Genomic DNA, 26935 nt, shown 5'->3' with positions numbered 1-26935 from the left:
AGTTAAAGATGTATATCAAAGGAATAATTTAACTGAGCCCAGACTCGTGCATGTTCCCATACATAGAAAAGCACTAAAATCTTTAACCTGAAATGTCTGTTTTTTGTGTGATTAACAGTAATCTTTCAATGTTCGACTACATATTTGGGTGTTTTCTTCAGCTAAAACTATATATCCTGGCACCTTCCTTACCACTCTGTAAGTATTCCTCAGAGCTATCTGAGAGGCTGTCTCCCAGGCTGCAGTTCTCAGTAAGGTCCCCAAATAAAGCATCGCAACTTTTAGATTGTGCGTTTTTTTTGGGGGGGGGGGGTCAAGAAATCATATAGATTTGCCCTGGGCCTTCTGGTTGGTTCTATAGATGACTGTTCTAGGTATGAAGTTTGGTATTGCCTTTTCCAGTACATGTAAAGAAATAATATTCATGGAGCCAACAAAGAGCTTATAGTGGGATATGATTCAGTCCCCCTTTATTTGTGATGTGAAGCCCAGAAATGATCATTCCTACTGTGCTGTGAATTAGACTCCAGAGTGAAGGGCAAGGGCACATAGATATTGATAACGCATGTTAATTATAGGCTGGCTTCCTATTTTATAGCAAGGACTTCTTAGTGATGGCTTCCAAGGCACTGACTGACCAGAAGTGCTTATAACCCCCTTACCAACTTCAGTGTGGAAGTGAGTGCTAGGTAGGAAAGTGGATGGGAAAAAAGTAACAAGGAGAAAGATGAGAGTAAAGGAGACTCTGTGATTTATTCACAGAGGACTATTTTTAGGTTAAGGTTTGTGTGGGGGGGGGTTTCAGCACATTACTGAAATTAGGGCTGTTTCTCAAAATAAAAACCCTGAAGAATTAAAATTCCCAAAAGTGAGAGTGGTGAATGGTGAATTTTTGAAATAAGACCTGCTTTAGAGAGAAAGATTTAGGAAATTTTGGGACGTCTAACATACTGTTCAACTTCTAATTTCAACTTTTATGTCTAGCTGGAGATCAGCTGTCTTTCAGGAGTGTAGATTCAAAGGGACAAAAATGCAAACATGTCTGTTAATATCTACTTTATGGATATGTATGAAATGCCAGTAACCTGGTGAATCTAAAACATTTGATTTAAAATCATGTTCTTCTGGCTCATTTTGAAATATCTCTGATAGGCAGCTTCCAAATAGGGTAATAAACATAAAAAGTGAGAATGTATATATGTGTATCTGTGTATACACACACACACACAGTGTTAGAAAGGTGATATAGTAACAAAAACAAAAAAGTAAACAGTTATAAGAAAATTCAAAACAATTTTATGGTAACAAATTTGAAAACATTGTTACATGAGAAGCTTTCTAAAAACATAACTTTATAAAGAATAAAGAATATAATCAAATAATAATTTCACTAGAAAAATAGAAACCTGTGGCAGAGGACTTTTATGAACTTGCACCACCACTTCTACCCACTTACTTTCAACTGTGTCCATACTCTCTTTCTGTTCTGTTACTATGAATGCCCTATCTCTGTACTCACTAAGGTCAGCTCCTCTACTTGTGCCCAAGACAACGTCATCTGTCTCCTATTTACTGCTTTAACAATTTCCCCTCTTTCCACTACAATATCAAAATACTCATTATCTATTAAAACTGATTCAAATCAAGATTTCTTACTTCTCTACTGACACTTTTGTAGGAAAGCTCAGCCAAATCCTCTATATTGCTACATTCAGAGCTCAATTCTCAACTCTTATCTTAAATGACTTACCAGCAGCATTTAACACAATTAGTCACTCTCTCCTCCTTAAACACATTTTTCTTTTGGCTTCCAGTAAACCTCCTTTTCTTTCAGGCCACTATCTCTCAGTCTTTTTTGCTGGTGTCTCTTTTCTCCTTGATCTCCAAATGTTTAATTTTCTCTGGACTTAATCCTTGGACTTCTTCCCTTTGCTTCCTGCAATCATTCCTTAGCTCCTACCATCTCCCTTACACTCTCATAGAATACTTTCATTTCTGTTTTTTAGTTCAAGCTTAAGTGTTGTTGAATGTTTTACTTTATACAGGTCTGTTCAGTACTAAAAACAAAAGGGAAGACATTTTCTCCATGATGCCTTGATGTCTTTCAAAAAAGCTTATTATAACCTAAAATTGTATAGAATTGGTTGATGAGAAAAAATTTTATTTTGGAAATTTAAAAATTTAACCAAAAGTATATGTGTCCCCAAATACTTTCAATAATTTTTAAAATTGTCAACATTTGCCATTCTTGTTTTGTCAATACTCTCATTCTTATACTTGACCCATTCTTGCATTTTGTAAAGTACACTACAGACAAACTGATTCAACTCAGTTACCAAAAATTAATGGCTGAATAAGCAGTGTTAAACATTCTGGTAAGCTGTGGACTGCTAAGAAGTTCTTGTAATTTTGTTGATTGTTTAAAAGTACATAACTTTACTGTGGTATCTTATTCAGCAATTACTGCAGCATTATTATAGGTAGGTAAAAATGAGTACAAATACACACATGAGCACACATACACACAGTCTTTATGTGTGTGGTTAGCAATGCGATAATTTTTATCAGTATGCTCATGGTGTTGTTACATACGATTATACAAGATTATCTTCAGGGATTCTAAAGTTTTGTAATTGCATTTGGAAAAAGTGTACATTTAGTTCAAGATTTTTCCTTTTTGTTCATGAATATAAATAAATATTATGTTATAAACCTGTGGAGAAAAATCTTGGGATATTTATTCACTTGAAGATAGCTTGGAGCAGAAAAAAATACTCAAGGGCTTTTGGAACAAAAATAATATTACAATACAAAAATCCTGGAGGGAATGTGAGCAGGGTCCACATCAGATGTTGAGGGCCCACAGGTTAACCATTTCTGTAGCAGCAAGAAATTTGTGTAGAGGATTTAATCTGCTCAACCAAGTTTCATGGTTAATGGCATGATGGGTAAAAGTACTTTCACATTGACCACTGTGCCCATCTTTGAGAATGTGGCTTAAAGGTATACCAGCTCCTCTCACCTGCTACTCCCACAGCTTTCCAAAAGTTCATGGTGTAATAGGCATTAGAGCTCTTAATACAGGTTTTCACCAACTCATAACTCCTCCTCAGTGGGAGACTTGCCTCACTAGAATGCAGGCAAAATAACATAAAATTGCCAACCAATTCTGTTAATCAAATGACAGAACTAGTATGATATTTGTTTTCCAAGGCAATGAATATCTGGGGGGCCTAAACAACTATTAGAAGGAGCACATGGCTTTGTAAATTGATCAGAGTTAGACTTTGCTTAATATACTATTGAACAATATACTGTTTGCCAATGTATCTGCATTTGTGATAAAAATGCAAGTTTATTTTAAAATTGCTGAAATTATTGTGGAATTTTCATTGGGTATATCTCAATCAAGCAATACAAAAATATTATTATTAGCAAGTACAGGGACTCACAATAAAAGATAGAGAAAGCTGCTAACATAATGAAGCAAATAAATGAAAATCAGAAACTCTGAAAAAACTGACAGAGGAGGGAACTATCAGCTATATAGGTTCTAAAATCTCAGGGAAAATATCTATGTTTAACATATATTAACTCCAACTAAAATACATGGGTGCATATATAAATATAGTAAATACTTAGCATGCATAAAAGCTATATTATTGAATAAAGCCCCAAATCTACTGACTATTTAAAATTTATACTACATCCTCTATGACATAAAGCTTAACTGAAAATATTAAGGGATCCTTTGAGATAATTAAATATTCTATAAACATAAAAGAAAATTACTTATAAATCTCATGAAACAATTTTTGCTGCTTTTCAAATTTCAACAGTTCATTTTTTCACCAGACTGAAAACATTTGTGTTGTTTGAAGTAAAAGGCAGTTTTACAAATATTGTTCTCTTTCCCTCTCTCCCACTCTCTTTTGTTTGATATAAAATTTATGGAATGTTTATCATCTCCATATCAGAACAACAGGAAATTCAATATTCTACTTTTTATTTTTCCAGAATTCCCCTTACCTAAATTAAAACAATTGATTTTTTTCTCCCGTAAGATTTCTTCACTTTTAAACACAGAAAAAGTGACTGGTTTCTTTTAGGAGTCCCTTTTCTCATAAAACCACAAGATTTTATCACTACACATGTGACAGCACACAGAAGAAGTAGAATAAAATGACGCCACACTGAGCCACAGATGCTGGACAGTGAGTTAGGATTGCTCACCACTCACTCATTTGCACAAGCCAGCCCACGGTGGATAAGATTAAGTTTGTCTCAGGACCATCACAAGCCATCCCATATCATGAAACTTCAGCTTGCAACTGGAGGATCCAAATGTTTTTTTTTTTTTTTTTTTTTCTTTTTGCGGTATGCGGGCCTCTCACTGCTGTGGCCTCTCCCGTTGCGGAGCACAGGCTCCGGACGCGCAGGCCCAGCGGCCATGGCTCACGGGCCCAGCCGCTCCGCGGCATATGGGATCCTCCCAGACCGGGGCACGAACCCGTATCCCCTGCATCGGCAGGCGGACTCTCAACCACTGCGCCACCAGGGAGGCCCAATCCAAATGTTTTAATAAACCTATTCAAAGGATCTGCTATATCTATAATAATGAAGAATAGAACTAAAGGCTAATTGAAACACAAATACTATCTAAGCAGTTCAACTTAACAATTGGTAGCAACTCGCTTCTAAGGCAGAGAAAAGAAAAGGAAGATTCTAGACAATATACTAACTTTCTAACCACCCTGCTTCCTCTATTTTCGTGCTTGTTCTCCAGTATCACAGTTTATAGATTTAGTTACATTGTTTTCTATAATAGTAGTTTTCACAAACTTTTCAGAGTTCGGTTTACAACATATATATAAAAGTTAAAAAAAAAAAAAAGAATCAAATAGATTTGATTGCTGGTAAAGTTCCCAAGTTATTATTCAGGGAGGAGCAGGGAAAACAACTGTTGATTAAGATTCTTTTGTTTCTTTCAATATAGAAATGTATTTCCTTTTTTTCTCCTGACCCATTTCTAAGTATAGCATTTTAAAATTTCTTGTCTCAATATTATCATAATCAGCCAACTGAAATCTATTTCTAATAGACCTCCCAGAGTGCATTTGATTATCAAGGTGAAACCAGGATCAGAGTCCTGTCTTTAATTAATAACTAAATTCCCTCCTTCTGAAGAGGAGGATTGAGGAATTGTTGCAATCTAGTCTACCAATCAGAAATTTAAGAAAACAGGGAAGGTTGATGTGTCAGCAGCTGAATTTTGCAAACAAAGCAAAGATGCATTTCTTTCCTCTCTCATTAAACAAACAAAAAAGGACTGAATTAAATCAAACAGTTTAGGGTTACTTATATAAGTGGGAGTAGGAAAATGAAGATGCACATTCAATGTGGAATACTAATATTTAGTTATTTGTCCATTACAACAGCTTAGAGAAATGAACTTTTATTTAAAGATTTATCTAATTGGAGCTCACCATTGAATTTTCCAGAATTTTGTTTTGTTTTGTTCCTTTCCAGTTATTTCTAAAAGTTTTGGGCTAGGTCATTATTACTTCTAAAGCAGAGTTCAAATCTCTAAATGTAGTCATCCCATTAAATGAGATTTTTTCATGCAAAAAAAAAGTAGATTAATAAAAAGTAGTTCAGAGGTAGCTTATGAGTCATTTCCTTTATTTCACCAAATATTTCTCTAGATCCTGAAGTGAAAAGGACATGCTGTGTTAATTGCTAGCAGAGCTTCACCTTCTCTCTGTTCCTGTTTTGGTCTTTCTTCCCAGCATGGCCTTCCCTTTACTCCTTTCTTTTGCTCCTTACCTCTCCAAACAGGTACCTGATTGCAACCACACTTGATTTAAGAAAAACTGAAAAAAAAAACATTAAAACCTTCGGGTCTAATCCTGCACAGAAGACACAACTTAACAAGGCAAAAGATGAAAGGAAAGCAGAAAGGACTGGGAAAAAAAGGAAGGCACAACAGAGGAGCATATCTGGACTCTGACACAGAAAGGGAATGCAATTCACATGAACTTTAAAAAAACTTCATACTTTCAAAAATAAATTTCCCTTTGAAAAAACTCTACAAAAGTTTGTCTATTTCTTTTATCTTCTAGTTCTTCAGTGAATCTGAAATATTCCCTCAAGAGAGGGATGAAAAAAAAATGAACATTTTATTCTGTATTAGGAGTTAAATTGAGAAATGAAATTCTTTTTACAATCCAAACTGTAGTGCAGCTGAAAATTATTTTCTTAATCTCAGAAGGTAGTGAGGAACACATTTGCCATTTAATTGCACATGCTTTAAAGTTTGTAGATAATTTAAACAGCAAAACTGTATACAGTATGTTGATTTGGGTAAAGTTTTAGACCATTAAGCAATTTATTTAGATAAAAGATTTTATATTTTCACAAATTCAAAGCATTTAGAACTGATATAAAGATGATACTGAAGTAAGTTCTTCTGATTGAAAAATTTTAATAATCCTATTTGCAAAGTCATTCCTGATTTGGCCAATCATTGTCTTATTGTTTTCCATTGTACCCCCTTTCAACACAACTCTCTACTCTCTTTTTATCAAGTTGACTTATTTGCCTTAGTGCTAATATGATAATTTCCTTTCCATTGTTAACTTATTCTTTTATTTTTCATTCATTCTTAAGTTACTGTGTTAGTATACGTTCATTGTGTATGCACTCTCTTCTTGCCAGTGAGTTAGGAGACAACTAAACAAAAAGGACTAAGACAGAATCTCTGCTGAAGTGATGATAGTTTAATGAAAGTGACACAGGAACTAAATTTATAATATGTTAGAAAGGTGAATAAAAGATCAGATTGCAAGAGGAAGGAAACAAATTCTTTCTGAGTTGCAGGTTGCTGGGCATAAGAGAAGACTCAGAGGAAGCAATCAACGGATGGGTCTTGAAGATGAAGAAAGTCATACTACATGGAGCCTTTAACAAGGCTGAGGCATCAACCAGGTACTGGTAGAACAGAGAACACAACCTACATAGACTTCGTCATGTTGCTGAGTTTTCCTTAATATTTTCCTAGAGAATCTATGGACTCTGGTGTACTAGTTTCCAAACAGGGAAGCCTGCAATATGGCTGAGATATCCACATATATCAAAAGTTATTCTTAAACAATATCTTTCAAATAGCTTAACCTAATGATTCTCAGGCAAATGTACAGAAAGAAATGTTAGAATATTATTTAACTCAATTCATGAGAGTTTCAGTAAAATGACAGTATGACTGACTCAAAGAGTAGCTGAGAAGCTAGGCTATTTATAGGATGTTAAGTTCATTGAGTAGGTTACAAAATTGGTTACTATCCACGAAGGCTGTGAAACAAAAATCTTTACGGTTATGTGTTCCATAGAACAGAAATTATTTATATCTCTACTAGACAAAAATCTACAAGCTAACTTTAAATTATCAGACATGTTGAAGTTACATCAATGGTAAATGGTGAATCAAATTAAGTACATGCTCCTAAATAATTTTCAGTGCTCTTTGCCCGACTATAACATTGAAAGGACCTATCACCCATTTTTTGCCTTATTTTACAATTTTGGATAATTTTTCAGACAGTGTACATATAATCCCGATTTACAGCCAGTGTTGATAAGACCTAAACTCAGAGTTCCTATAACTATCAAGTCAACACACACCATATTTATCATCTTGTTATGTGATATATGTGGTATCAGGAGTGGCATGTGGAGGATGGTTGAGGCCAGAATTGGAGTTATGGAGGCATTAAAATCAGTGGCTTCAGGACTGTGGCAGAGGTGAGAAAAATGCCTTTGTAGGAGGTACATGAACAGCTAATCCCACTCCTGACCATTTGTTTTATATAAGATGACTATATATATTTTTAGTGACAAATCTTATGATATTAATTTTAAATTGACTTAAATAATGAATTATCTAGAATGCAAGGTTTAAATGACCTCTTTTTCTAGAATTATTAAAATACTGAAAATATTTCTTTGAATTACTGATTTGATTAATATAATGAATTACATATGTATCTATCATGGTATATTTGAAAACATAACAGCTGAAAACTTCCCTAACCTGGGAAAGAAAATAGTCACCCAAGTCCAGGAAGCACAGAGAATCCCATACAGGATGAACACAAAGAGGAACACACCAAGATACACTGTACTTAAAATGACAGTAACTGTAATTTTACCAAAAGTATTAGGGCATACAACTGCTAGACTGAATTTGTTGAAATAAGACAGAATTATACATTTAGAAATAAGAGGCAAACCCATAGTTAGGCTGAAGTTGTAGAGCAAAGAAAAGTTCTTTTATAAGACCAAAACAAATTTCATATAACATGCAAATATTAAATATATCTGACTCACATTTACTAAGTATTACTCTCTTTAAGGTTAGTAAGAATAATCACTCCACTTTTCCTGGGTTTTCACAAGCCATATGGTAGTTAAATACAAAAGAGAAAACAAAGACACAAGGGTATATATAGTCAATCTGTTACTTCCACTCATATTAAGGATACATGGGCATTGCTACTTATGACTATCTTGATTATCACATAATTAATAGTTGGTATTAAAAATGTTCAGCTTCTTATATTGCTGAAGTGTGGACTCTGTCTTAAAATACAGATGGAAAACAATAAAATAATATAAATAATTTATTTTGTCCATGTATCAGTGTGATAAGTGTTGGAAGTTTATTCTGGCATCATGATTTATTCATTTTATGTAATTGAAAAATTTTCCTCAGGGTACCATGTATTTAATTTTTATTCAACCATAAACTGAAGCAGTCAGGAGCAGCAGCTGTTTTACTAAGTAGGAAGAAATTTTATGGGGTTTTTTTTTCTCTCTTTTCAGCCTGTAAGAAGTTCTAATTTTTGGTATGTCCAAATCTTATCTTTTCAGGTTAAGTGGAAGTGGAAGGAATCATAATAATAATTCAAAATTTTAAAAATGCAATTGAGGAAATGTATTTGTTTTGACTAGATTTTTCAACATACAGGTCCCTAGGCTATGTTTCATGATGTTTATATATATTTAGTGTTTACTAACAAATTATTGATTAAGTAAAATAAATAAGCATCAAATTAAACAATTGTATTTATATTCATGCTGAAATATATATATATGGCATTGGAAAATAGAAAAGAGATCCAAGCCTTTTAGAAGTAATTAATTTCTTTAAAATGACTGTTAATCTGTTATCACTTAGTCTTTTCTAGTTGCCTTTAACCTTGATGAGTTGATAATAAAGAGGTTTTAATGGTTTGAGTGACACAGCAATTAAAGCCATAATTTGTTATTGATGATAGATACTATTTATCTCTAACTCTACCCTTTTCAGATATTATAATTTGCTAAGTGCTTTTCATTCAAATCCTGCAATGATTCTCCGACTGGCCCTTCCTATTTGTTCTCAGTACCACTACATTTGTTCAAACTTTTTCTTTCTCACTTAATTTACCATGATAGAACTCTACTGATCTACTTGTCTACAGATTTTCATAAATAATTAAGACATTTCAATCCATTGTTCGTAGAATAATCTTAGGAAGAGCCCTTATTTTACTCCAATACTGAAACAAAAAACTATACAAGCTTTAATGATATTCCATAAGCAATTCAATAATATATATAATTTCTAACTTGACTATTCAGGTATTTTATGATTTGTTTCCCAGCAAACCTATTCATTCTTAGATCCTGTATTTTACCTCAGTTTCTCTGGTGTTTGGCCAAAATAAAATACAGAAAAAACTACCTTACCTAAATTCACCTGACTTGCTGTATTGGGTAAATAGTCCATAAATTCTATAAATCCAAATGACCAATGCCAATACAGATGAGTTGACTACTTACCACACATCACTTGTCTTTGTTCTCAACCTTGTTTGTCATTCTTACTTATAAGTAAGAAATTAAAAGATATATAGTATATATGCTTTGTTGTTGAGGAAAGAAATTGTGGAAAAGACCTACCTCTGAGAGCAAGTTCTTATATCGGTTTGCAATCCAAATTCATACATTTGTGAATTCTCAAATCCTTCAAAGTGTTAATATACTTTAATATGGTCCCTGGTTGGATATGTCCAAAATACCTGGGAAAAGCAAAACACATCCTCTTTAGATAAACCCACTATAATCCTAGGCCACAAAGAATTTAACCAAATAATTTTCTAATAAAATTGAGTAGCTTGTAGTCAAAATCTTTTAGCACCAAATTAGTCATCATGAGCAAGAACTAGCCACTTCTCAACCAACATAACATAATTAGACCTACAGAGACTACAAAGCCTTGAAGGGTATTTGGTCCTGTCCAAAACATTCATAACACATTTGGTCTATGTCAAAAGTCCTTGATATTTGGTCCTGTCCCAAACCATTTGGCACGGACCAAATATGCTCATGGACATTTTGGGTAGGACCAAATTTCAATGACCTTTTGGTATGGCCTAATGTCTGCTAAGCAACAAAGACAAATATTTTTTGAACTTATGCTCACTGCTATTTAGGGAAATAAAATACAAACTTGAAAGTATAAGCAGAAAATAAGAAACTATACAATTTTATTAAGCAGATTTTCAAAATTAACCAAATAAAATTTTTAAATGTAAAATACATTTTAAATTAAAAACCCAATGAGGGATAAAGCTACAGATGAGAATATATATATATCTATATAGACGTATCTGTATGTCAATATATACATATATCTCACTATATTCTAGTGAACTGCAGTTTCAATTTTTATACATCAAAAGTTATAGGAGATAGAAGAAAAAGGCCAGGGTACACATTACTTAGTAACCTCAAAATGATACCTCTTATAAAGTGGAATCCCATCATACATACTTCTCACCCCCAATACTACAACTGAAAGTAAAATTACATGTCTTAAAATTTGGTGTTGAATAAAGTGTGTGTGAGAGATTCAACCATGACAGTTCATAACAAGCATATTCTTATATGAATCTGCAGCCTAAATTCATAATAAACAATGACTTACTGCATCACTTTATACATGAACTTTTCTCTCTCTCCAATCAAACAGGAAGTCGCTGCTCTAAAATGGATTTCCCATCCATTCTTGAAGTGTGCCATTTTATCACTATTTGTTAAACAATGTTGGTGTTGAAGGCAATACCAACAACAGTCCTAGAACAGTGTTTATTGGGAGAAAACTCAGGGAGATAGGAGCAGGTGCATTGTTTCCTATTGCCTATTGCTCTCTATGGCAACATACAGTGATTCAGCTGGGGTAAGTGTCAGAGTCTTATAATTTACAATATAAGGGAAGAATCACCTCCCTGATGTAATCAGGAGTTAGGGAGGAATCTTCTCGTGACAATTGAATACTTTCATAACTATTCTGCCAACACATCATTCATGGCTGGGGTAAACAATCTCTTGTCTGGGTTGATCTAAGTCTTCAGGCCAAGCTTTGTGGTTGTGGCTATATGGCATGGCATCTGAGTGGTTTCTAACACTGATCTGATCTCTCAGTATTTTACCACGTTGACTGCCTTACATACTTACTTGTATATTTTCCATGAGCTGTTTTCAACTCACAAAAGATTCTTCACTTTGTGAGGTCATCTCTATCCCGCTGGGAGTTCATCCTATAAGAAATCAATACTGGGCAAGTTAGCACTTACCCTCACTATTCATATAATTTTGTAAAAGCTGAACTTGTATGCAGAATGTCTCATCACTGTTTTCAATTCACCTAAATCCTATACAATATAAAGCCTTTCTACGTCATTAAATCTTCCCAAACCTTTCATTCTACCTGACTAGATACCTAAGGCAGTGGTTTCCAATGATGGAATCCCAATGCATTTGTATACAGAGAATCATGGGAGAGAGAAAAAGAGAGGTGAATTAGAGGTGGTTTTCTGGAACTTCTACATACTTTATGAATGACATAATCTGTTAAAAAATCTAGCCATACTCCTAGATAGAAACATATACAAGAATATCTTCTTTCATGTGCCTGACAGAAGAAGAATGCAGACTTCCATCTATACCATACTGTGATATTTTTGTCTGAAACATTTATTTTGGTACTTAGCTTATGTCACCTTGAGTTGATCAGTTTCAATGTATTTCTTTTTTTGAATCAGCTAAATTATATTATTTGGAGATAGCTTATCTTTAAGCCCTCCCAAGATGCTAGCAAATTGCTAGGTTCTCAATACATTTTAATTGAGAAACTCAGTGAGTTTCAAAGTACTAAATGTGACTTGAAAAGATGGGATACTACTGTTTATGAATAACTCATCCTTTCTGTGAAAGTTGTTCACCAGTAGTTAGTGGTACAGTATATTGGCTGATTTTTTTTTTATCAAGTTAAGAGATCAAGTTAAGATTTGATGTCTACAATAGAGGAATAAATGAATATTTGAGATTTTACTAATCTAAAACAACTAAAAACAATCTATATCTATCAAATAATTGACTGATTGACCCTAGAAAATTGATATAACTTCTCTATCAACTTCTCCATTTAGAGTCATTATAAAGACAAAAGTCAAGTACTTTGTATGCTATAAAATTATTTAGCGAATGTGTCTTATTGTTAGTAGTACTGTAGTAGTACTAATACTGTATGATATTTGAAGGATTTAGTTTTTTCCTAGTACCATCCCATTAACTCCAGGGGACATATATGTTTTCATCATTAATATTGGATATACACATAATAGAGGTAAATGTTAAATAAATAATAGGAAGGAAAAATAAATCAATAGACGTGAAATGTTGGTTATGCGTTATATAACATTTCACAGTCTCTTCTTTTTCAATGAATGGTGCAAAAGACACCTATGAAGAGTACAGTTATACAGATAAATCTAATAAATCTACCAAATAAGTCCATGTGTCCATGATGCTCTGCAGATATCTACTTGGATTTCCATTTGTGAAATAAAAATTCGATTGTTAAAATACACAATAACAAATGTAATTTGAGTCTATGCCTGGAAACAATCAGAAAAATAATTATTTAAATTTTACACAAAATTGCAATTTAAAGTGTGTTCACATAAATCATATTTTGATATTTATAAAAAATCATGTGAGGTAGACAGGGCTGAAATAAACATGGCAGTTTTTAAAAAGTGTTAATGGCTTGACCAATACCACACAGACAGTAATTGTGGAGGCAGAAGAACCAAGGTCTTCTTCATCTAAATTGAGTGTTCTTTCCACTAATATATTTTTCATGCTGCCAAGTCAAGTGAGATGAATCTCACACTCCTCTTTTTTGCTCAGGAATGTGTCAGAAACCTTGCCCATGAGAATAATTAATTCTAATTAATTTATCATTAATTTTTAATTTAAAATTTATTTAAAATCCATTAAAATAGTTAATAAAAGCAGAGCTGATTAAACATAATGGCATAAGTGAACTAATTGAATTTTTATAAATCTTAAGAATTTTATATCTCAGGTAAAGTAATTCAGTGATAGCTAAATGAATGTGCTATGTTATAATTTGACTTTCTTCAATGAGGAAAAGAAAAAACTAGACCTGGCATAATCATTGTTCTTTTACTAAAAATAATTCTTTAAAATTAAATTTTAAATTAAAAAATACAAGTTAACATTTTTTGTGGTGTTTTTAAAAATAAGAAATAGATTCAAACTAACAGTTATCTTCTGTATCTTCTGTTCTTTAATGGGTAACAAAACAAAACAAAACAAAAACACAGAAGAATCCATACCTTTAGTTATTTTATTTTGTGTTTGATGATAGAAAAAGAGTTCTCTGCACACACAAAACTGTCACTTCTGGGTCACTAGTCCAAATGAGAATCATACTCCCAATGTCAAATTGTGCAGCAGTTGGAGAGTCTTTATTGTTCTTGTGTCAGTCTGCTTTCTACAAAGCATCACAAGTTTAGTAGCAAGATACAGACCTAGAGAGAAAGAAAAATAGAAACTAGAGGATTTGTTGTTTTAACTTAGCTGCGAGTTATGGGACCCCAAAATTGAAAATATTGTGACCCAGTTTAAATTTTTACTAGCACCCTCAAATCACTCATAAAGAAAATTTAACAAAATTAGAGCATTTTCCTAAGAGTGACCCCATCATTCCCAAAAGATAAGTATAAGCAGAGATGTAACAAAAGACAGTTCAGCCCTAAGATGCATAGAAAATGTGGGAGCAGGGTCAGCCTGAACAATTGAGAGCAGGACCTTTATAAACGTTGAGTTTTAATAGTAAACCCCAGTCTTAATACAGTGCCCTCAGGGATCTAACATACAAGGAAGGGAGAAAGATCAGATGTATGTGAAGCATCTACTACATTCCAGACTGTTAGGCTTATTTGATATTCAAACTAAGATATCAGGTGTCCATTAATAACCACAGTATAAGAAATTATCATCATTCTTTTTCATATAAGAAAGCTGACATTTAGCGAGTTTTAAAACTTGCCCAGGATGATGCATCCATCAAGTTACAGGACTCACATGTACCACAATGTTCACTGCAGCTCTATTTACAGTAGCCAGGACATGGAAGCAACCAAACTCTCCACTGACAGATGAATGGATAAAGAACATGTGGCACATATATACAATGGAATATTGCTTAGCCATAAAACAGAAATGAAATTGAGTTATTTGTAGTGAGGTGGATGGACCTAGAGTCTGTCATACAGAGTGAAGTAAGTCAGAAAGAGAAAAACAAATACCGTATGCTAACACATACATATGGAATTAAAAAAAAATGGTCACGAAGAACCTAGGGGCCGGATGGCAATAAAGACGCAGACCTACTAGAGAATGGACTTGAGGACATGGGGAGGGGGAAGGGTAAGCTGGGACAAAGTGAGAGAGTGGCATGGACATGTATATACTACCAAACATAAAATAGATAACAAGTGGGAAGCAGCTGCATAGCACAGGGAGATAAGCTCAGTGCTTTGTGACCACCTATAGGGGTGGGATAGGAAGGGTGGGAGGGAGAGAGACACAAGAGGGAAGAGATATGAGGATGTGTGCATATATATAGCTGATTCACTTTGTTATAAAGCAGAAACTAACACACTATTGTAAAGCAATTATACACCAATAAAGATGTTAAAAAAAAAAAGAGTTACAGAACTCAGAAAAACATGTCTAGGCTGAGCATTCAGCATAGGTAGGAGCCTCTGTTCATTCCTGTTCATTCCAGGATTAAAGCGTAGAGAAAATCCTGAGAAGAGTAGCAAGCATTTTAGAATTTTCCACTTCATCTATTACTATGTTAATGTTAATTAGATCTATTGGACTTCCAACAAATTCTGGGGAAGCACATGACTGAAAATTTAGAGAATGAAGAGTAGCAATATTCTGTGGCGTTCTAGCCATACCTCACCTCATTTCCTATAAATTATTTTCAACCCTTGAGTTAGGATTGGCCCAGATATTCAAGCAGTATATTAATTACACCATTTTTTTTTCTTTTACTTCCATTGAAAAGCTTCTTAAACCTTGGAAAGATCAACACCTATGGCTCAAATATATTAGCCTTTAGTCCTTATTTTTTGTATAATATCTAGCATCTTAATATACTGTTAGAATTACATCCTCTTCCCTAGATTCTACTTTCACTTTCTGCAATGAACTTATATTACACTATTATATTGCTAAGTCATTCTAAGTGTTACCTACCCTTAACCCCAAAGTACTTTGGTAGCCAGTCTATTGTGGAACACTGAATTGTATTACTAAACGGAAGTGAGCTTTTCATTTCTTTGGTTTGGTTCTCCATGTATCACTTTCTTTTTAAAAACTTAATTACATACATTTCTGTATCAGATTCTTAGTTGGCTCATTTTCTTATGCATCCTAATGTTATGATTCCCTGTATTTATTCAACTCTCCTCTAAGCATCATATGACTGTGAAATGGGATTGCCAGCCCCTAATGTTATCAGCAAAATCCATTAGGTAATTTCTGTAGCCTGAATTGCCCCTATCTCATTAAAGCAGACTAGTGTCTACAATGATTCTTTTCCAGCTTAGATAATGTGGTTAAAAATATAAGTAATTATACTCAAAATACTAATTTAAAAACTAATTGTGCCTATGATGTGCCAAACACTGAAACTCTCTACCTATGGGAATATCAATTCAATTTGATTCAATTTAACACACATTTATTGGATGCCAGATATATGTCAAAGCACTATTCCAGGTTCTGGGAATGCCAGGATCGAGAGTACACAGTGCTCTTTCTTAGAGAAATCACAATGTAACAGGAAAAATACACAAAAGTCGACCCTGACTCAACATGATAAACACTATAAGAGGGGTGGAAGACATGTCATGAGCACATAGAAAAGGAGTCAATCAAGTTGAGCTTGAGGGGGCACTGGATAGTAGGAGCCTTTACAGGCAGCACAGAGATGGTTATTGTGTGTAGCTTCCAAGGATAAATTGTTATTCTCTATGGTGTGACCTAGGTGCACTAACTTATTCTGCAACCTAGGGAGGCTTGAGTGGGCACTAACTGAAGAAAGAGCTGTTGTGAAACAGTATTATTCCTGGCTGGGGAAAAAGATGGAGATGCTACTGTCAGCAGAAAACCCTGGTTTTACCACTATTTTTATTTTATTTGTTTATTTATTTTTTAATGTGACACCTCCTATGAGGTAAAAATTTTATTTTTTTATTTTTATTGAAATACAGTTGATTTACAAAGTTGTGCTAATTTCATGTGTATAGCAAAGTGATTCAGTTATACATATATATATATTCTTTTTTAGATTATTTTCTGTTATAGGTTATTATAAGATATTGAGTATAGTCCCCTGTGCTAAACAGTAGATCCTTGTTGTTAATTTTATATATAGTAGTGTGTGTCTGTTAATTTCAAATTCCTGATTTATAACCCCCTCCTCCTTTGGTAACCATAAGTTTGTTTTCTATGTCTGTGAGTCTATTTCTGTTTTGAAAATAAGTTCGTTTGTATCATTTTTTTAAGATTCTACATATAAGTGATATCATGTGATATTTGACTTTGTCTGACTTACTTCACTTAATATGATAATGTCTAGGTCCATCCCTGTTGTTGCAAATGGCATTATTTCATTATTTTTTATGGCTTAATAATATTCCATTATGTATATATAAACATCTTCTTTATCCATTCATCTGTTGATGGACACTTAGGTTGCTTCCATGTCTTGGCTACTGTAAATAGTGTTGCTATGAATATTGGGATGTATGTATCTTTTTGAATTAAAGTTTTCTCCAGATACAAGCCCAGGAGTGGGATTGCTGGTTCATATGCTAACTATATTTTTAGTTTGTTTTTTTTTAACATCTTTATTAGAGTATAATTGCTTTACAATGGTGTGTTAGTTTCTGCTTTATAACAAAGTAAATCAGTTATACATATACATGTGTCCCCATATCTCTTCCCTGTTGAACTTCCCTCCCTCCCACCCTCCTTATCCCACCCCTCTAGGTGGTCACAAAGCACCAAGCTGATCTCCCTCTGCTATGCGGCTGTTTCCCACTAGCTATCTATTTTACGTTTGGTAGTGTACATATGTCCATGCCACTCTCTCACTTTGTCCCAGGTTACCCTTCCCCCTCCCATATCCTCAAGTCCATTCTCTATGTCTGCGGCTTTATTCCTGTCCTGCTCCTAGGTTCTTCAGAAACTTTTTTTTTTTTTAGATTCCATATATATGTGTTAGCATACAGTATTTGTTTTTCTCTTTCTGACTTACTTCACTCTGTATGACAGACTCTAGGTCCATCCACTTCACTACAAATAACTCAATTTTCTTTCTTTATATGGCTGAGTAATATTCCATTGTATATATGTGCCACATTTTCTTTATCCATTCATCTGTTGATGGACACTTAGGTTGCTTCCATGTCCTGGCTATTATAAATAGAGCTGCAATGAACATTTTGGTGTATGACTCTTTTTGAATTATGGTTTTCTCAGAGTATATGCCCATTAGTGGGATTGCTGGATTGTATGGTAGTTCTATTTGTAATTTTTTAAGGAACCTCCATACTGTTCTCCACAGTGGTTGCCCCAATTTACATTCCCCCTAACAGTGTAGGAGGGTTCTTTTTCTCCACACTCTTTCCAGCACTTATTATTATTTGTAGACTTTTTGATGATGGCCATTCTGACTGGTGTGAATTGATACCTCATTGTAGTTTTGATTTGCATTTCTCTAATAATTAGTGATATTGAAATTTTTTTCATGTACCTGTTGGCCATCAGGATGTCTTCTTTGGAGAAATGTCTATTTAGATATTCTGCTCATATTTTGATTGGGTTGTTCATATTTTTTTTATATTGATCTTTGTGTGTTTGTATGTTTTGGAAACTAATCCCTTATCTGTTGCATTCTTTGAAAATATTTTCTCCCATTCTGTAGACTGTCTTTTTGTTTTGTTTATGGTTTTGTTTGCTTTAATTAGGCTGCATTTGCTTATTTGGCTTGTATTTAAGGCTCCCTGACTTCAGATTACACTACAAAGCTATTGTCATCACAACAGTATGGCAGTGGCAGAAACACAGACATATAGAGAAATGGAACAGGATAGAAAGTCCAGAAATAAATCCATGCACTTATGGTCAATTAATCTATGGTAAAGGGGGCAAGAATATAAAATGGAGAAAAGACAGTCTCTTCAACAAATAGTGCTGGGAAACTGGACAGCTATATGTAAAAGAGTGAAATTAGAGTGTTCTCTAACACCATATACAAAAATAAACTCAGAATGGATTAGAGACCTAAATGTAAGGCTGGATACTATAAAACTAGAGGAAAACATAGGCAGAACACTCTTTGATATAAATCACAGCAGTATTTTTTTGGATCCATCTGCTAGAGTTATCACTGTTTCTAAAGCATGGCTTCTAGTCTACTTTCTAACAGCCACCTGCTTCTTCCCCATGCTTATTTTGTGGGAGGTGAAATATGCACTCTCCTAGCAACAGAGGATGATTCACTACAGCACTGCCAACATTACTTGTAAGTTCTGGAGCACTTTCTCAGCCTTGGCTGCACAACTACAATTACCCTAGGAATACACATTTCTTAAAACATGGATACCCAGTTCTTATTGGTAGATGATCTGATTCAAATGTTCAGAGTTAGACCCAGGCACTAGAAAATTTTTTAAGCTCTTTAGTTGATTCCAATATGCAGCCAGGATTAGGAACCACTGTGCCAGAAAACTCAGAGTATGTTGTAGGATGGGCATTAGAGATTCTTCTAGATTGCTGATGTTACAAGTAAATGCGTGGAGCACTTGAGCTTCTAATTTCTGTGCACAGGTTGGGGTATTGATAACTCCGATTTGAGCTGGTAAGAACACATGGTGGTACACTTCATACTGCTATTTTTTGCATGAGCAGTTGTATGGTGGTAAGTGTTTAACAACCAGATCCCCAGGGGAAAATTTTTTCATTTATAGATTTGATTATTTCCATGATGTAAATAATCCTACCATGGTTATTTTTAGATATAAAACTGCTCACTAAATGCAAAGTTAGGAAGAGGTGCATAGGAATTAGCACATCACTACATAATATTTCCAATACACAGATACAATTATTACATCAAGATCATAAGAAATACTGAAACATATTTTTAAAAAGTAATGAGTTTTGGGGGGCAGAGTCAAGATGGCAGTGTGGGAAGACACCGAGTTATCTTTCCCCAAAACTAGGGTGCCTGCTGGCTACTGGTGGGGGATGCTGATGCCCAAGGAGATGGGAGGAACCCCCAAGTAAACTGCCACCTCATGCAGCTTGTGGGATCTTGGTTCACAAGCTGGGGGTCAGATCATAGCTCCTGTAGTGGGAGCTCTGAGTCCGAACCACTGGACTAACAGAGAATCTCAGACACTAGGGAATATTCATCGGAGTGAGGTCTCATGGAGGTCCTCATCTCAGCACCAAGATCCAGCTCTACCCAGCAGCCTGTAAACTCCAGTGTTGGAAGCCTCAGGCCAAACAACCAGTAAGAAAGGAAAAAAATCCCACTCATAAAAAAAAAAAATGAGATGGCAAAAAATTATGTCACAGATGAAGAAGCAAGGTAAAAACCTATAAGACCAAATAAATGAAGAGGAAATAGGCAACCTACCTGAGAAAGAATTCAGAGTAATAATAGTAAAGATGATCCAGAATCTCAGAAATGTTTGACAAAGATCTAGAAGAACTAAAGAACAAACAGAGATGAACAACACAATAACTGGAATGAAAAATACACTAGAAGGAATCAATAACAGAATAACTGAGGCAGAAAAAGAAATAAGTGAGCTGGAAGACAAAATGGTGGAAATAACTGCCAAGAAGCAGAATAAAGAAAAAAGAATGAAAAGAATTGAAGACAATCTCAGAGACCTCTGGGACAATGCTAAATGCACCAACATTCGAATTACAGGGGTCCCAGAAGAAGAAGAGAAAAAGAAAGGGTCTGAGAAAGTATTTGATGAGATTATAGCTGAAAACGCCCCTAACATGGGAAAGGAAATGGTCATCCAAGTCCAGGAAGCACAGAGAGTCCCATACAGAATAAACCCTAGGAAAAACAGAAGACATATATTAATCAAACTAACAAAAATTAAATTCAAAGAAAAAATATTAAAGGCAGCAAAGGAAAAACAAAAAATAACATACAAAGGAATCTCCATAAGGTCATCAGCTGATTTTTCAGCAGAAACTCTGCAGGCCAGAATGGAGTGGCAGGACATACTTGAAAGTGATGAAAGAGAAAAACCTGCAACCAAGATTACTCTACCCAGCAAAGAACTCATTCAGATTCAATGGAGAAATCCAAAGCTTTTCAGACAAACAAAAGCTAAGAGAATTCAGAACCACCAAACCAGCTTTACAAGAAATGCTAAGGAAACTTCTCTAGGCGGGAAACACAAGAGAAGAAAAAGACCCACAAAAATAAACCCATAACAATTAAGAAAATGGTAATAGGAACATACATATCGATAATAATCTTGAATGTAAATGGATTAAGTGCCCAAACCAAAAGACATAGAGTGGCTGAATGGATACAAAAACAAGACCCATATATATGTTGCCTAAAAGAGACCCACTTCAGACCTAACGACATGTACAGACTGAAAGTGAGGGCATGGAAAAAGATATTCTATGCAAATGGAAAACAAAAGAAAGCTGGAGTAGCAATACTCAAATCAGATAAAATAGACTTTAAAATAAAGACTGTTAGAAGAGATAAGGAAGGACACTACATAATGATCAAAGGATCAATTCAAGAAGAAGATATAACAATTATAGATGTTTATGCACCCAACATAGGGTCACCTCAATTCATAGGGCAAATGCCAACAACCATGAAAGGAGAAATTGACAGTAACACAATAATAGTAGAGGACTTCAACACCTCACTTACACCAATGGACAGATCATCCAAACAGAAAATAAATAAAGAAACAAACTTTAAATGACACAATAGACCAGATAGATTTAATTGATATTTATAGAACATTCCACCCAAAAGTGGCAGAATACACTTTCTTCTCCAGTGCACACAGAACATTCTCCAAGAAAGATAACATCTGGAGTCAAAAATCAAACCTCAGAAAATTTAAGAAAATGGAAATCGTATCAAGCATGTTTTCTGACCAAAATGCTATGAGAGTGGAAATCAATTACAGGAAAAAAACTATAAAAAACACAAATATGTTTGTTGGCAGTCTGTATATCTTCTTTGGAGAAATGTCTTAGGTCTTCTGCCCATTTTTGGATTTGTTTCTTTGATTTTTTGTTATTGAGCTGAATGAGCTGCTTATAAATTTGGAGATTAATCCTTTGTCAGTTGCTTCATTTGCAAATATTTTCTCCCATTCTAAGGGTTGTCCTTTGGTATTGTTTATGGTTTCCTTTGCTGTGCAAAAGCTTTTAAGTTTCATTAGGTCCCATTTGTTTATTTTTGTTTGTATTTCCATTTTTCTAGGAGGTGGGTCAAAAAGGATCTTGCTGTGATTTATGTCATAGGGTGCTCTGCATATGTTTTCCTCTAAGAGTTTGATAGTTTCTGGCCTTACATTTAGGTCTTTAATCCATTTTGAGCTTATTTTTGTGTATGGTGTTAGGGAGTGATCTAATCTCATACTTTTCATGTCCCTGTCCAGTTTTCCCAGCACCACTTATTGAAGAGACTGTCCTTTCTCCACTGTACATTCCTGCCTCCTTTATCAAAGATAAGTTGACCATATGTGCATGGGTTTTTCTCTGGGCTTTCTATCCTGTTCCATTGATCTATCTTTCTGTTTTTATGCCAGTACCATACTGTCTTGATTACTGTAGCTTTGTAGTATTGTCTGAAGTCAGGGAACCTGATTCCTCCAGCTCCATTTTTCATTCTCAAGATACAGAGTGAAGTAAGTCAGAAAGAGAAAGACAAATGCCGCATACTAACACATATATATGGAATTTAAGAAAAAAAAATGTCATGAAGAACCTAGGGGTAAAACAGGAATAAAGACATAGACCTACTTGAGAATGGACTTGAGGATATGGGGAGGGGGAAGGGTAAGCTGGGACAAAGCGAGAGAGAGGCATGGACATATATACACTACCAAATGTAAGGTAGATTGCTAGTGGGAAGCAGTCACATAGCACAGGGAGATCAGCTCGGTGCTTTGTGACCACCTGGAGGGGTGGGATAGGGAGGGTGGGAGGGAGGGAGACGCAAGAGGGAAGGGATATGGGAACAGATGTATATGTATAACTGATTCACTTTGTTATATAGCAGAAATTAACACACCATTGTGAAGCAATTATACTCCAATAAAGTTGTAAAACAGACAAACAAAAAAACCCCACAAATACATGGAGGCTAAACAGTGTGCTAGTAAATAGCCAAGAGATCACTGAAGAAATCAAAGAAGAAATTAAAAAATACAAAGAAACAAATGACAACAAAAACACAACAGCCCAAAACCTATGGAATGCAGCAAGAGCAGTTCTAAGAGGAAAGTTTATAGCAATTCCACCTCACCTCAAGAAACAAGATAAATCTCAAATAAACAATCTAACACTAAACTTAAAACAACTAGAGAAAGATAAACAAAGAAAACCCAAAGTCTGTAGAAGAAATCATAAAGATCAGAGCAGAAATAACTGAAATAGAAATGAAGAAAACAATAGCAAATCTCAATAAAACTAAAAGCTTGTTCTTTTAGAAGATAAACAAAATTGATAAACCCTTAGCCAGACTCATCAAGAAAAAAAGGGAGAGGATGCAAATCAATAAAATTAGAAATGAAAAAGGAGAAATCACAACTGATACTGCAGAAATGCAAAGGATTATGAGACTACAACAAAAAACTATATGTGAATAACATGGGCAACCACAAAGAAATGGACAAATTCTTGGAAAGGTACAGTTTTCCAAGACTGAACCAGGAAGAATTAGAAAATATAAACAGACCTATCACAACTAATGAAATTGAAACTGTAATTAAAAATCTTCCAACAAACAAAAGTCCAGGACCAGATGGCTTTACAGGCGAATTCTATCAAATATTTAGAGAAGAGCTAACACTGATCCTTCTCAAACTGTTCCAAAAAACTGCAGAGGGAGAAACACTTCCAAATTCATTCTATGAAGCCACTATCACCCTGATACCAAACCCACAGAAACATATCACAAAAAAATAATATTACAGACCAATATCACTGATGAACATAGATGCAAAAATTCTGAACAAAATACTAGCAAACAGAATCCAACACCACATTGAAAGGATCATACACCATGATCAAGTGGGATTTATCCCAGGGATACAAGGATTCTTCAATATATGCAAATCAATCAATATGATACACCACATTAACAGATTAAGGAATAAAAATCATATGATCATCTCAATAGATACAGAAAAAGCTTTTGACAACATTCAAAAACCATTTCTCCAGAAAGTGGGCATACAGGGAACCTACCTCAACATAATAAAGGCCATACTGACAAACCCACAGCAAGCATCATATTCAATGGTGAAAATGAGTAAACTACCCAAAGCAATCTGCAGATTCAGTGAAATCCCTATCAAACTACCAATGGCATTCTTCACAGAATTAGAACAAAAAAATTGTACAATTCGTATGGAAACACAAAAGACCCCAAATAGTCAAAGCAATCTTGAGAAAGAAAAACAAAGTTGGAGGAATCAGGCTCCCCAACTTTCAACTATACACAAAGCTACAGTGAACAAGACAGTATGGTACTGGAACCAAAACAGAAATATAGATCAATGGTACAGGATAGAATGCCTAGAGATAGGCCCATGCACATATGGGCACCTAATTTACGACAAAGGAGGCAAGAACATAAAATGGAGAAAAGACAGCCTCTTCAATAAGTGGTGCTGGAAAAACTGGACAGCCTCATGTAAAAGAATGAAATTAGAACATTACCTAACACCATACACAAAAATAAACTCCAAATGGATTAAAGACCTAAATGTAAAACCAGAGACTATAAAACTCTTAGAGGAAAACAGGAAAAACACTCTTTGAAATAAACCACAGCAAGATCTTTTTTGGCCCACCTCTTAGAGTAACAGAAATAAAACAAAAATAAACAAATAGGACTTAATTAAACTTAAAAGCTTTTGCACAGCAAAGGAAAACATAAACAAGACGAAAAGACAACCCTCAGAATGAGATAAAATATTTGCAAATGAAACAACAAAGTATTAATCTCCAAAATATACAAACAACACATGGAGCTCAATATCAAAAAAAAGAAACAATCCAATTAAAAAATGGGCAGAATACCTAATAGATATTTCACCAAGGAAGACATACAGATGGCCAAGAGGCACATGAAAAGATGCTCAATATCACTAATTATTAGAGAAATGCAAATTAAAACTACAAGGGGGTATCACCTCACGCTAATCAGAATGGCCATTATCAAAAAAATTAGAAACAATAAATTCTGGAAAGGGTGTGGTGAAAAGGGTACCCTCCTGCACTGTTGGTGGGAATATAAATTGATACAACCACTATGGAGAACACTATGGAGGTTCCTTAAAAAACTAAAAATAGAACTACCATACAACCCATTAATACCACTACTGGGCATATACCCAGAGAAAACCAAAATTCAAAAAGAGTCATGTACCACAAAGTTCATTGCAGCACTATTTACAATAGCCAGGACATGAAAGCAACCTAAGTGTCCATCAACAGATGAATGGATAAAGAAGATGTGGCACATATATACAATGGAATATTACTCAGCCATATAAAGAAAGAAAATTGAGTTATTTGTAGTGAAGTGGATGGACCTAGAGTCTGTCATACAGAGTGAAGTCAGAAAGAGAAAAACAAATATATGGTAACGCATATATATGGAATCTTAAAAAAAAAAGGCACTGATGAACCTAGATGCAGGGCAGGAGTTAAAACGTAGACATAGAGAATGGACTTGAGGACACGGGGTGAGATGGGGAAGCTGGGGTGAAGTGAGAGTAGCATTGACATATATACACTACCAAATGTAAAATAGTTAGCTAGTGGGAAGCAGCCGCATAACACAGAGAGATCAGCTCAGTGTTCTGCAATGACCTAGAGGGGTGGGATAGGGAGGTTGGGAGGGAGGCTCAAGAGGGAGGGGATATGGGGACATGTGTATGCATATGGCTGATTCACTTTAGTGTACAACAGAAACTAACACAGTATTGTGAAGCAATTATACTCCAATAAAAGTCTATTTTAAAAAAAGGAATGAGTTTTGAGTATTTATTTTCTTTTTAATATAATTCATTTAATTGTATATTTCTATTATTTAATTTTGAATAATAACTTTGTTTAGCAACCGACTCACATAAATCTTAAAAACGTACAGCGGGCCATTATGACATTCTATGGACAGGCTTTGATAGGCCATGTATAAGCCAATTTACCTGAGAGCAGGACTGTTAGTCAAAATACTTAACAACTAGTTGTGGGTGGACACCAACTAATCAGAATGGATATGAGTCAGTATGCCATAGCTGTGCCTATAAGCCTTTAAGTGTCTAAAGGACAGAATCTATTCATCCTTTACCTTTATGACCCTTAAGGACCCTTGCACACTGCCTTGAGCATAATGGTTGATTCCAAGTAGTTTGGAAAGATTAAATGGCTGAATGAATGACTAAATGATTGAATAAATGATATATTAGAGAGTGACTCCACTGTAATCTCTATTACTAAGGACTCATGTTTTAACAAACCCCTTACTTCCTTTCATAAAATTAGTTTGTGATTGGCTGAGCCTTTTCATAGAGGAAAAGTAAATAGCATTTCATCAATTTCTTTCCCTTAATGATCTTTTTTTCTAAAGGTTGAGGCTTTACATTGAAATAGATGTCCACCCCATCTTCCATGTGCCAGCAAATTGAAGCCCTTGCTATTCTCAGACACACTTGGCTACCATATGCTCCATCTGACTTTATTTCTTCGTAGTACTAACTTTTCTTGACTTTTCCTTTTGCCTCATGTGCCCTTGGTTACTTGGGAATCATCTACTTCTCTTTCAAGGCCCAGGAAGCCTTTTTCTACTCTTCTCTACACCTGCTGAGAGATTGCTTACCTTCTCACCTGTGCTTCCATTATGATTGCTACACAATGCTAACACAGTATCTAACACTTTCTATGGCTTAATTGTCTATGCATCTGCATCTATTGACATTCCCTTTCCTATCCTTGGGGAGAATATGAGCCCCTTGAAGACAATATTGTCTTTGACATCTCCTCACTGCCCCCTCTTCTGTTTCACTTGAGACTTTTTTACTGGGTATTATATATTTGCAAACCCCTTTATCTCCTTTCTAGAACTTAGGCTCTTTGAAAGCAGAGTAAGTATATCCTCTATCACTGTTCCTATATAATAAAGATGTGGTGGACT

The sequence above is a fragment of the Mesoplodon mirus genome (genome assembly GCF_964341445.2).
Source record: "Mesoplodon mirus genome assembly, chromosome: 6".
Classification (NCBI taxonomy): domain Eukaryota; kingdom Metazoa; phylum Chordata; class Mammalia; order Artiodactyla; family Ziphiidae; genus Mesoplodon; species Mesoplodon mirus.
This window is presented reverse-complemented; position numbering follows the sequence as displayed.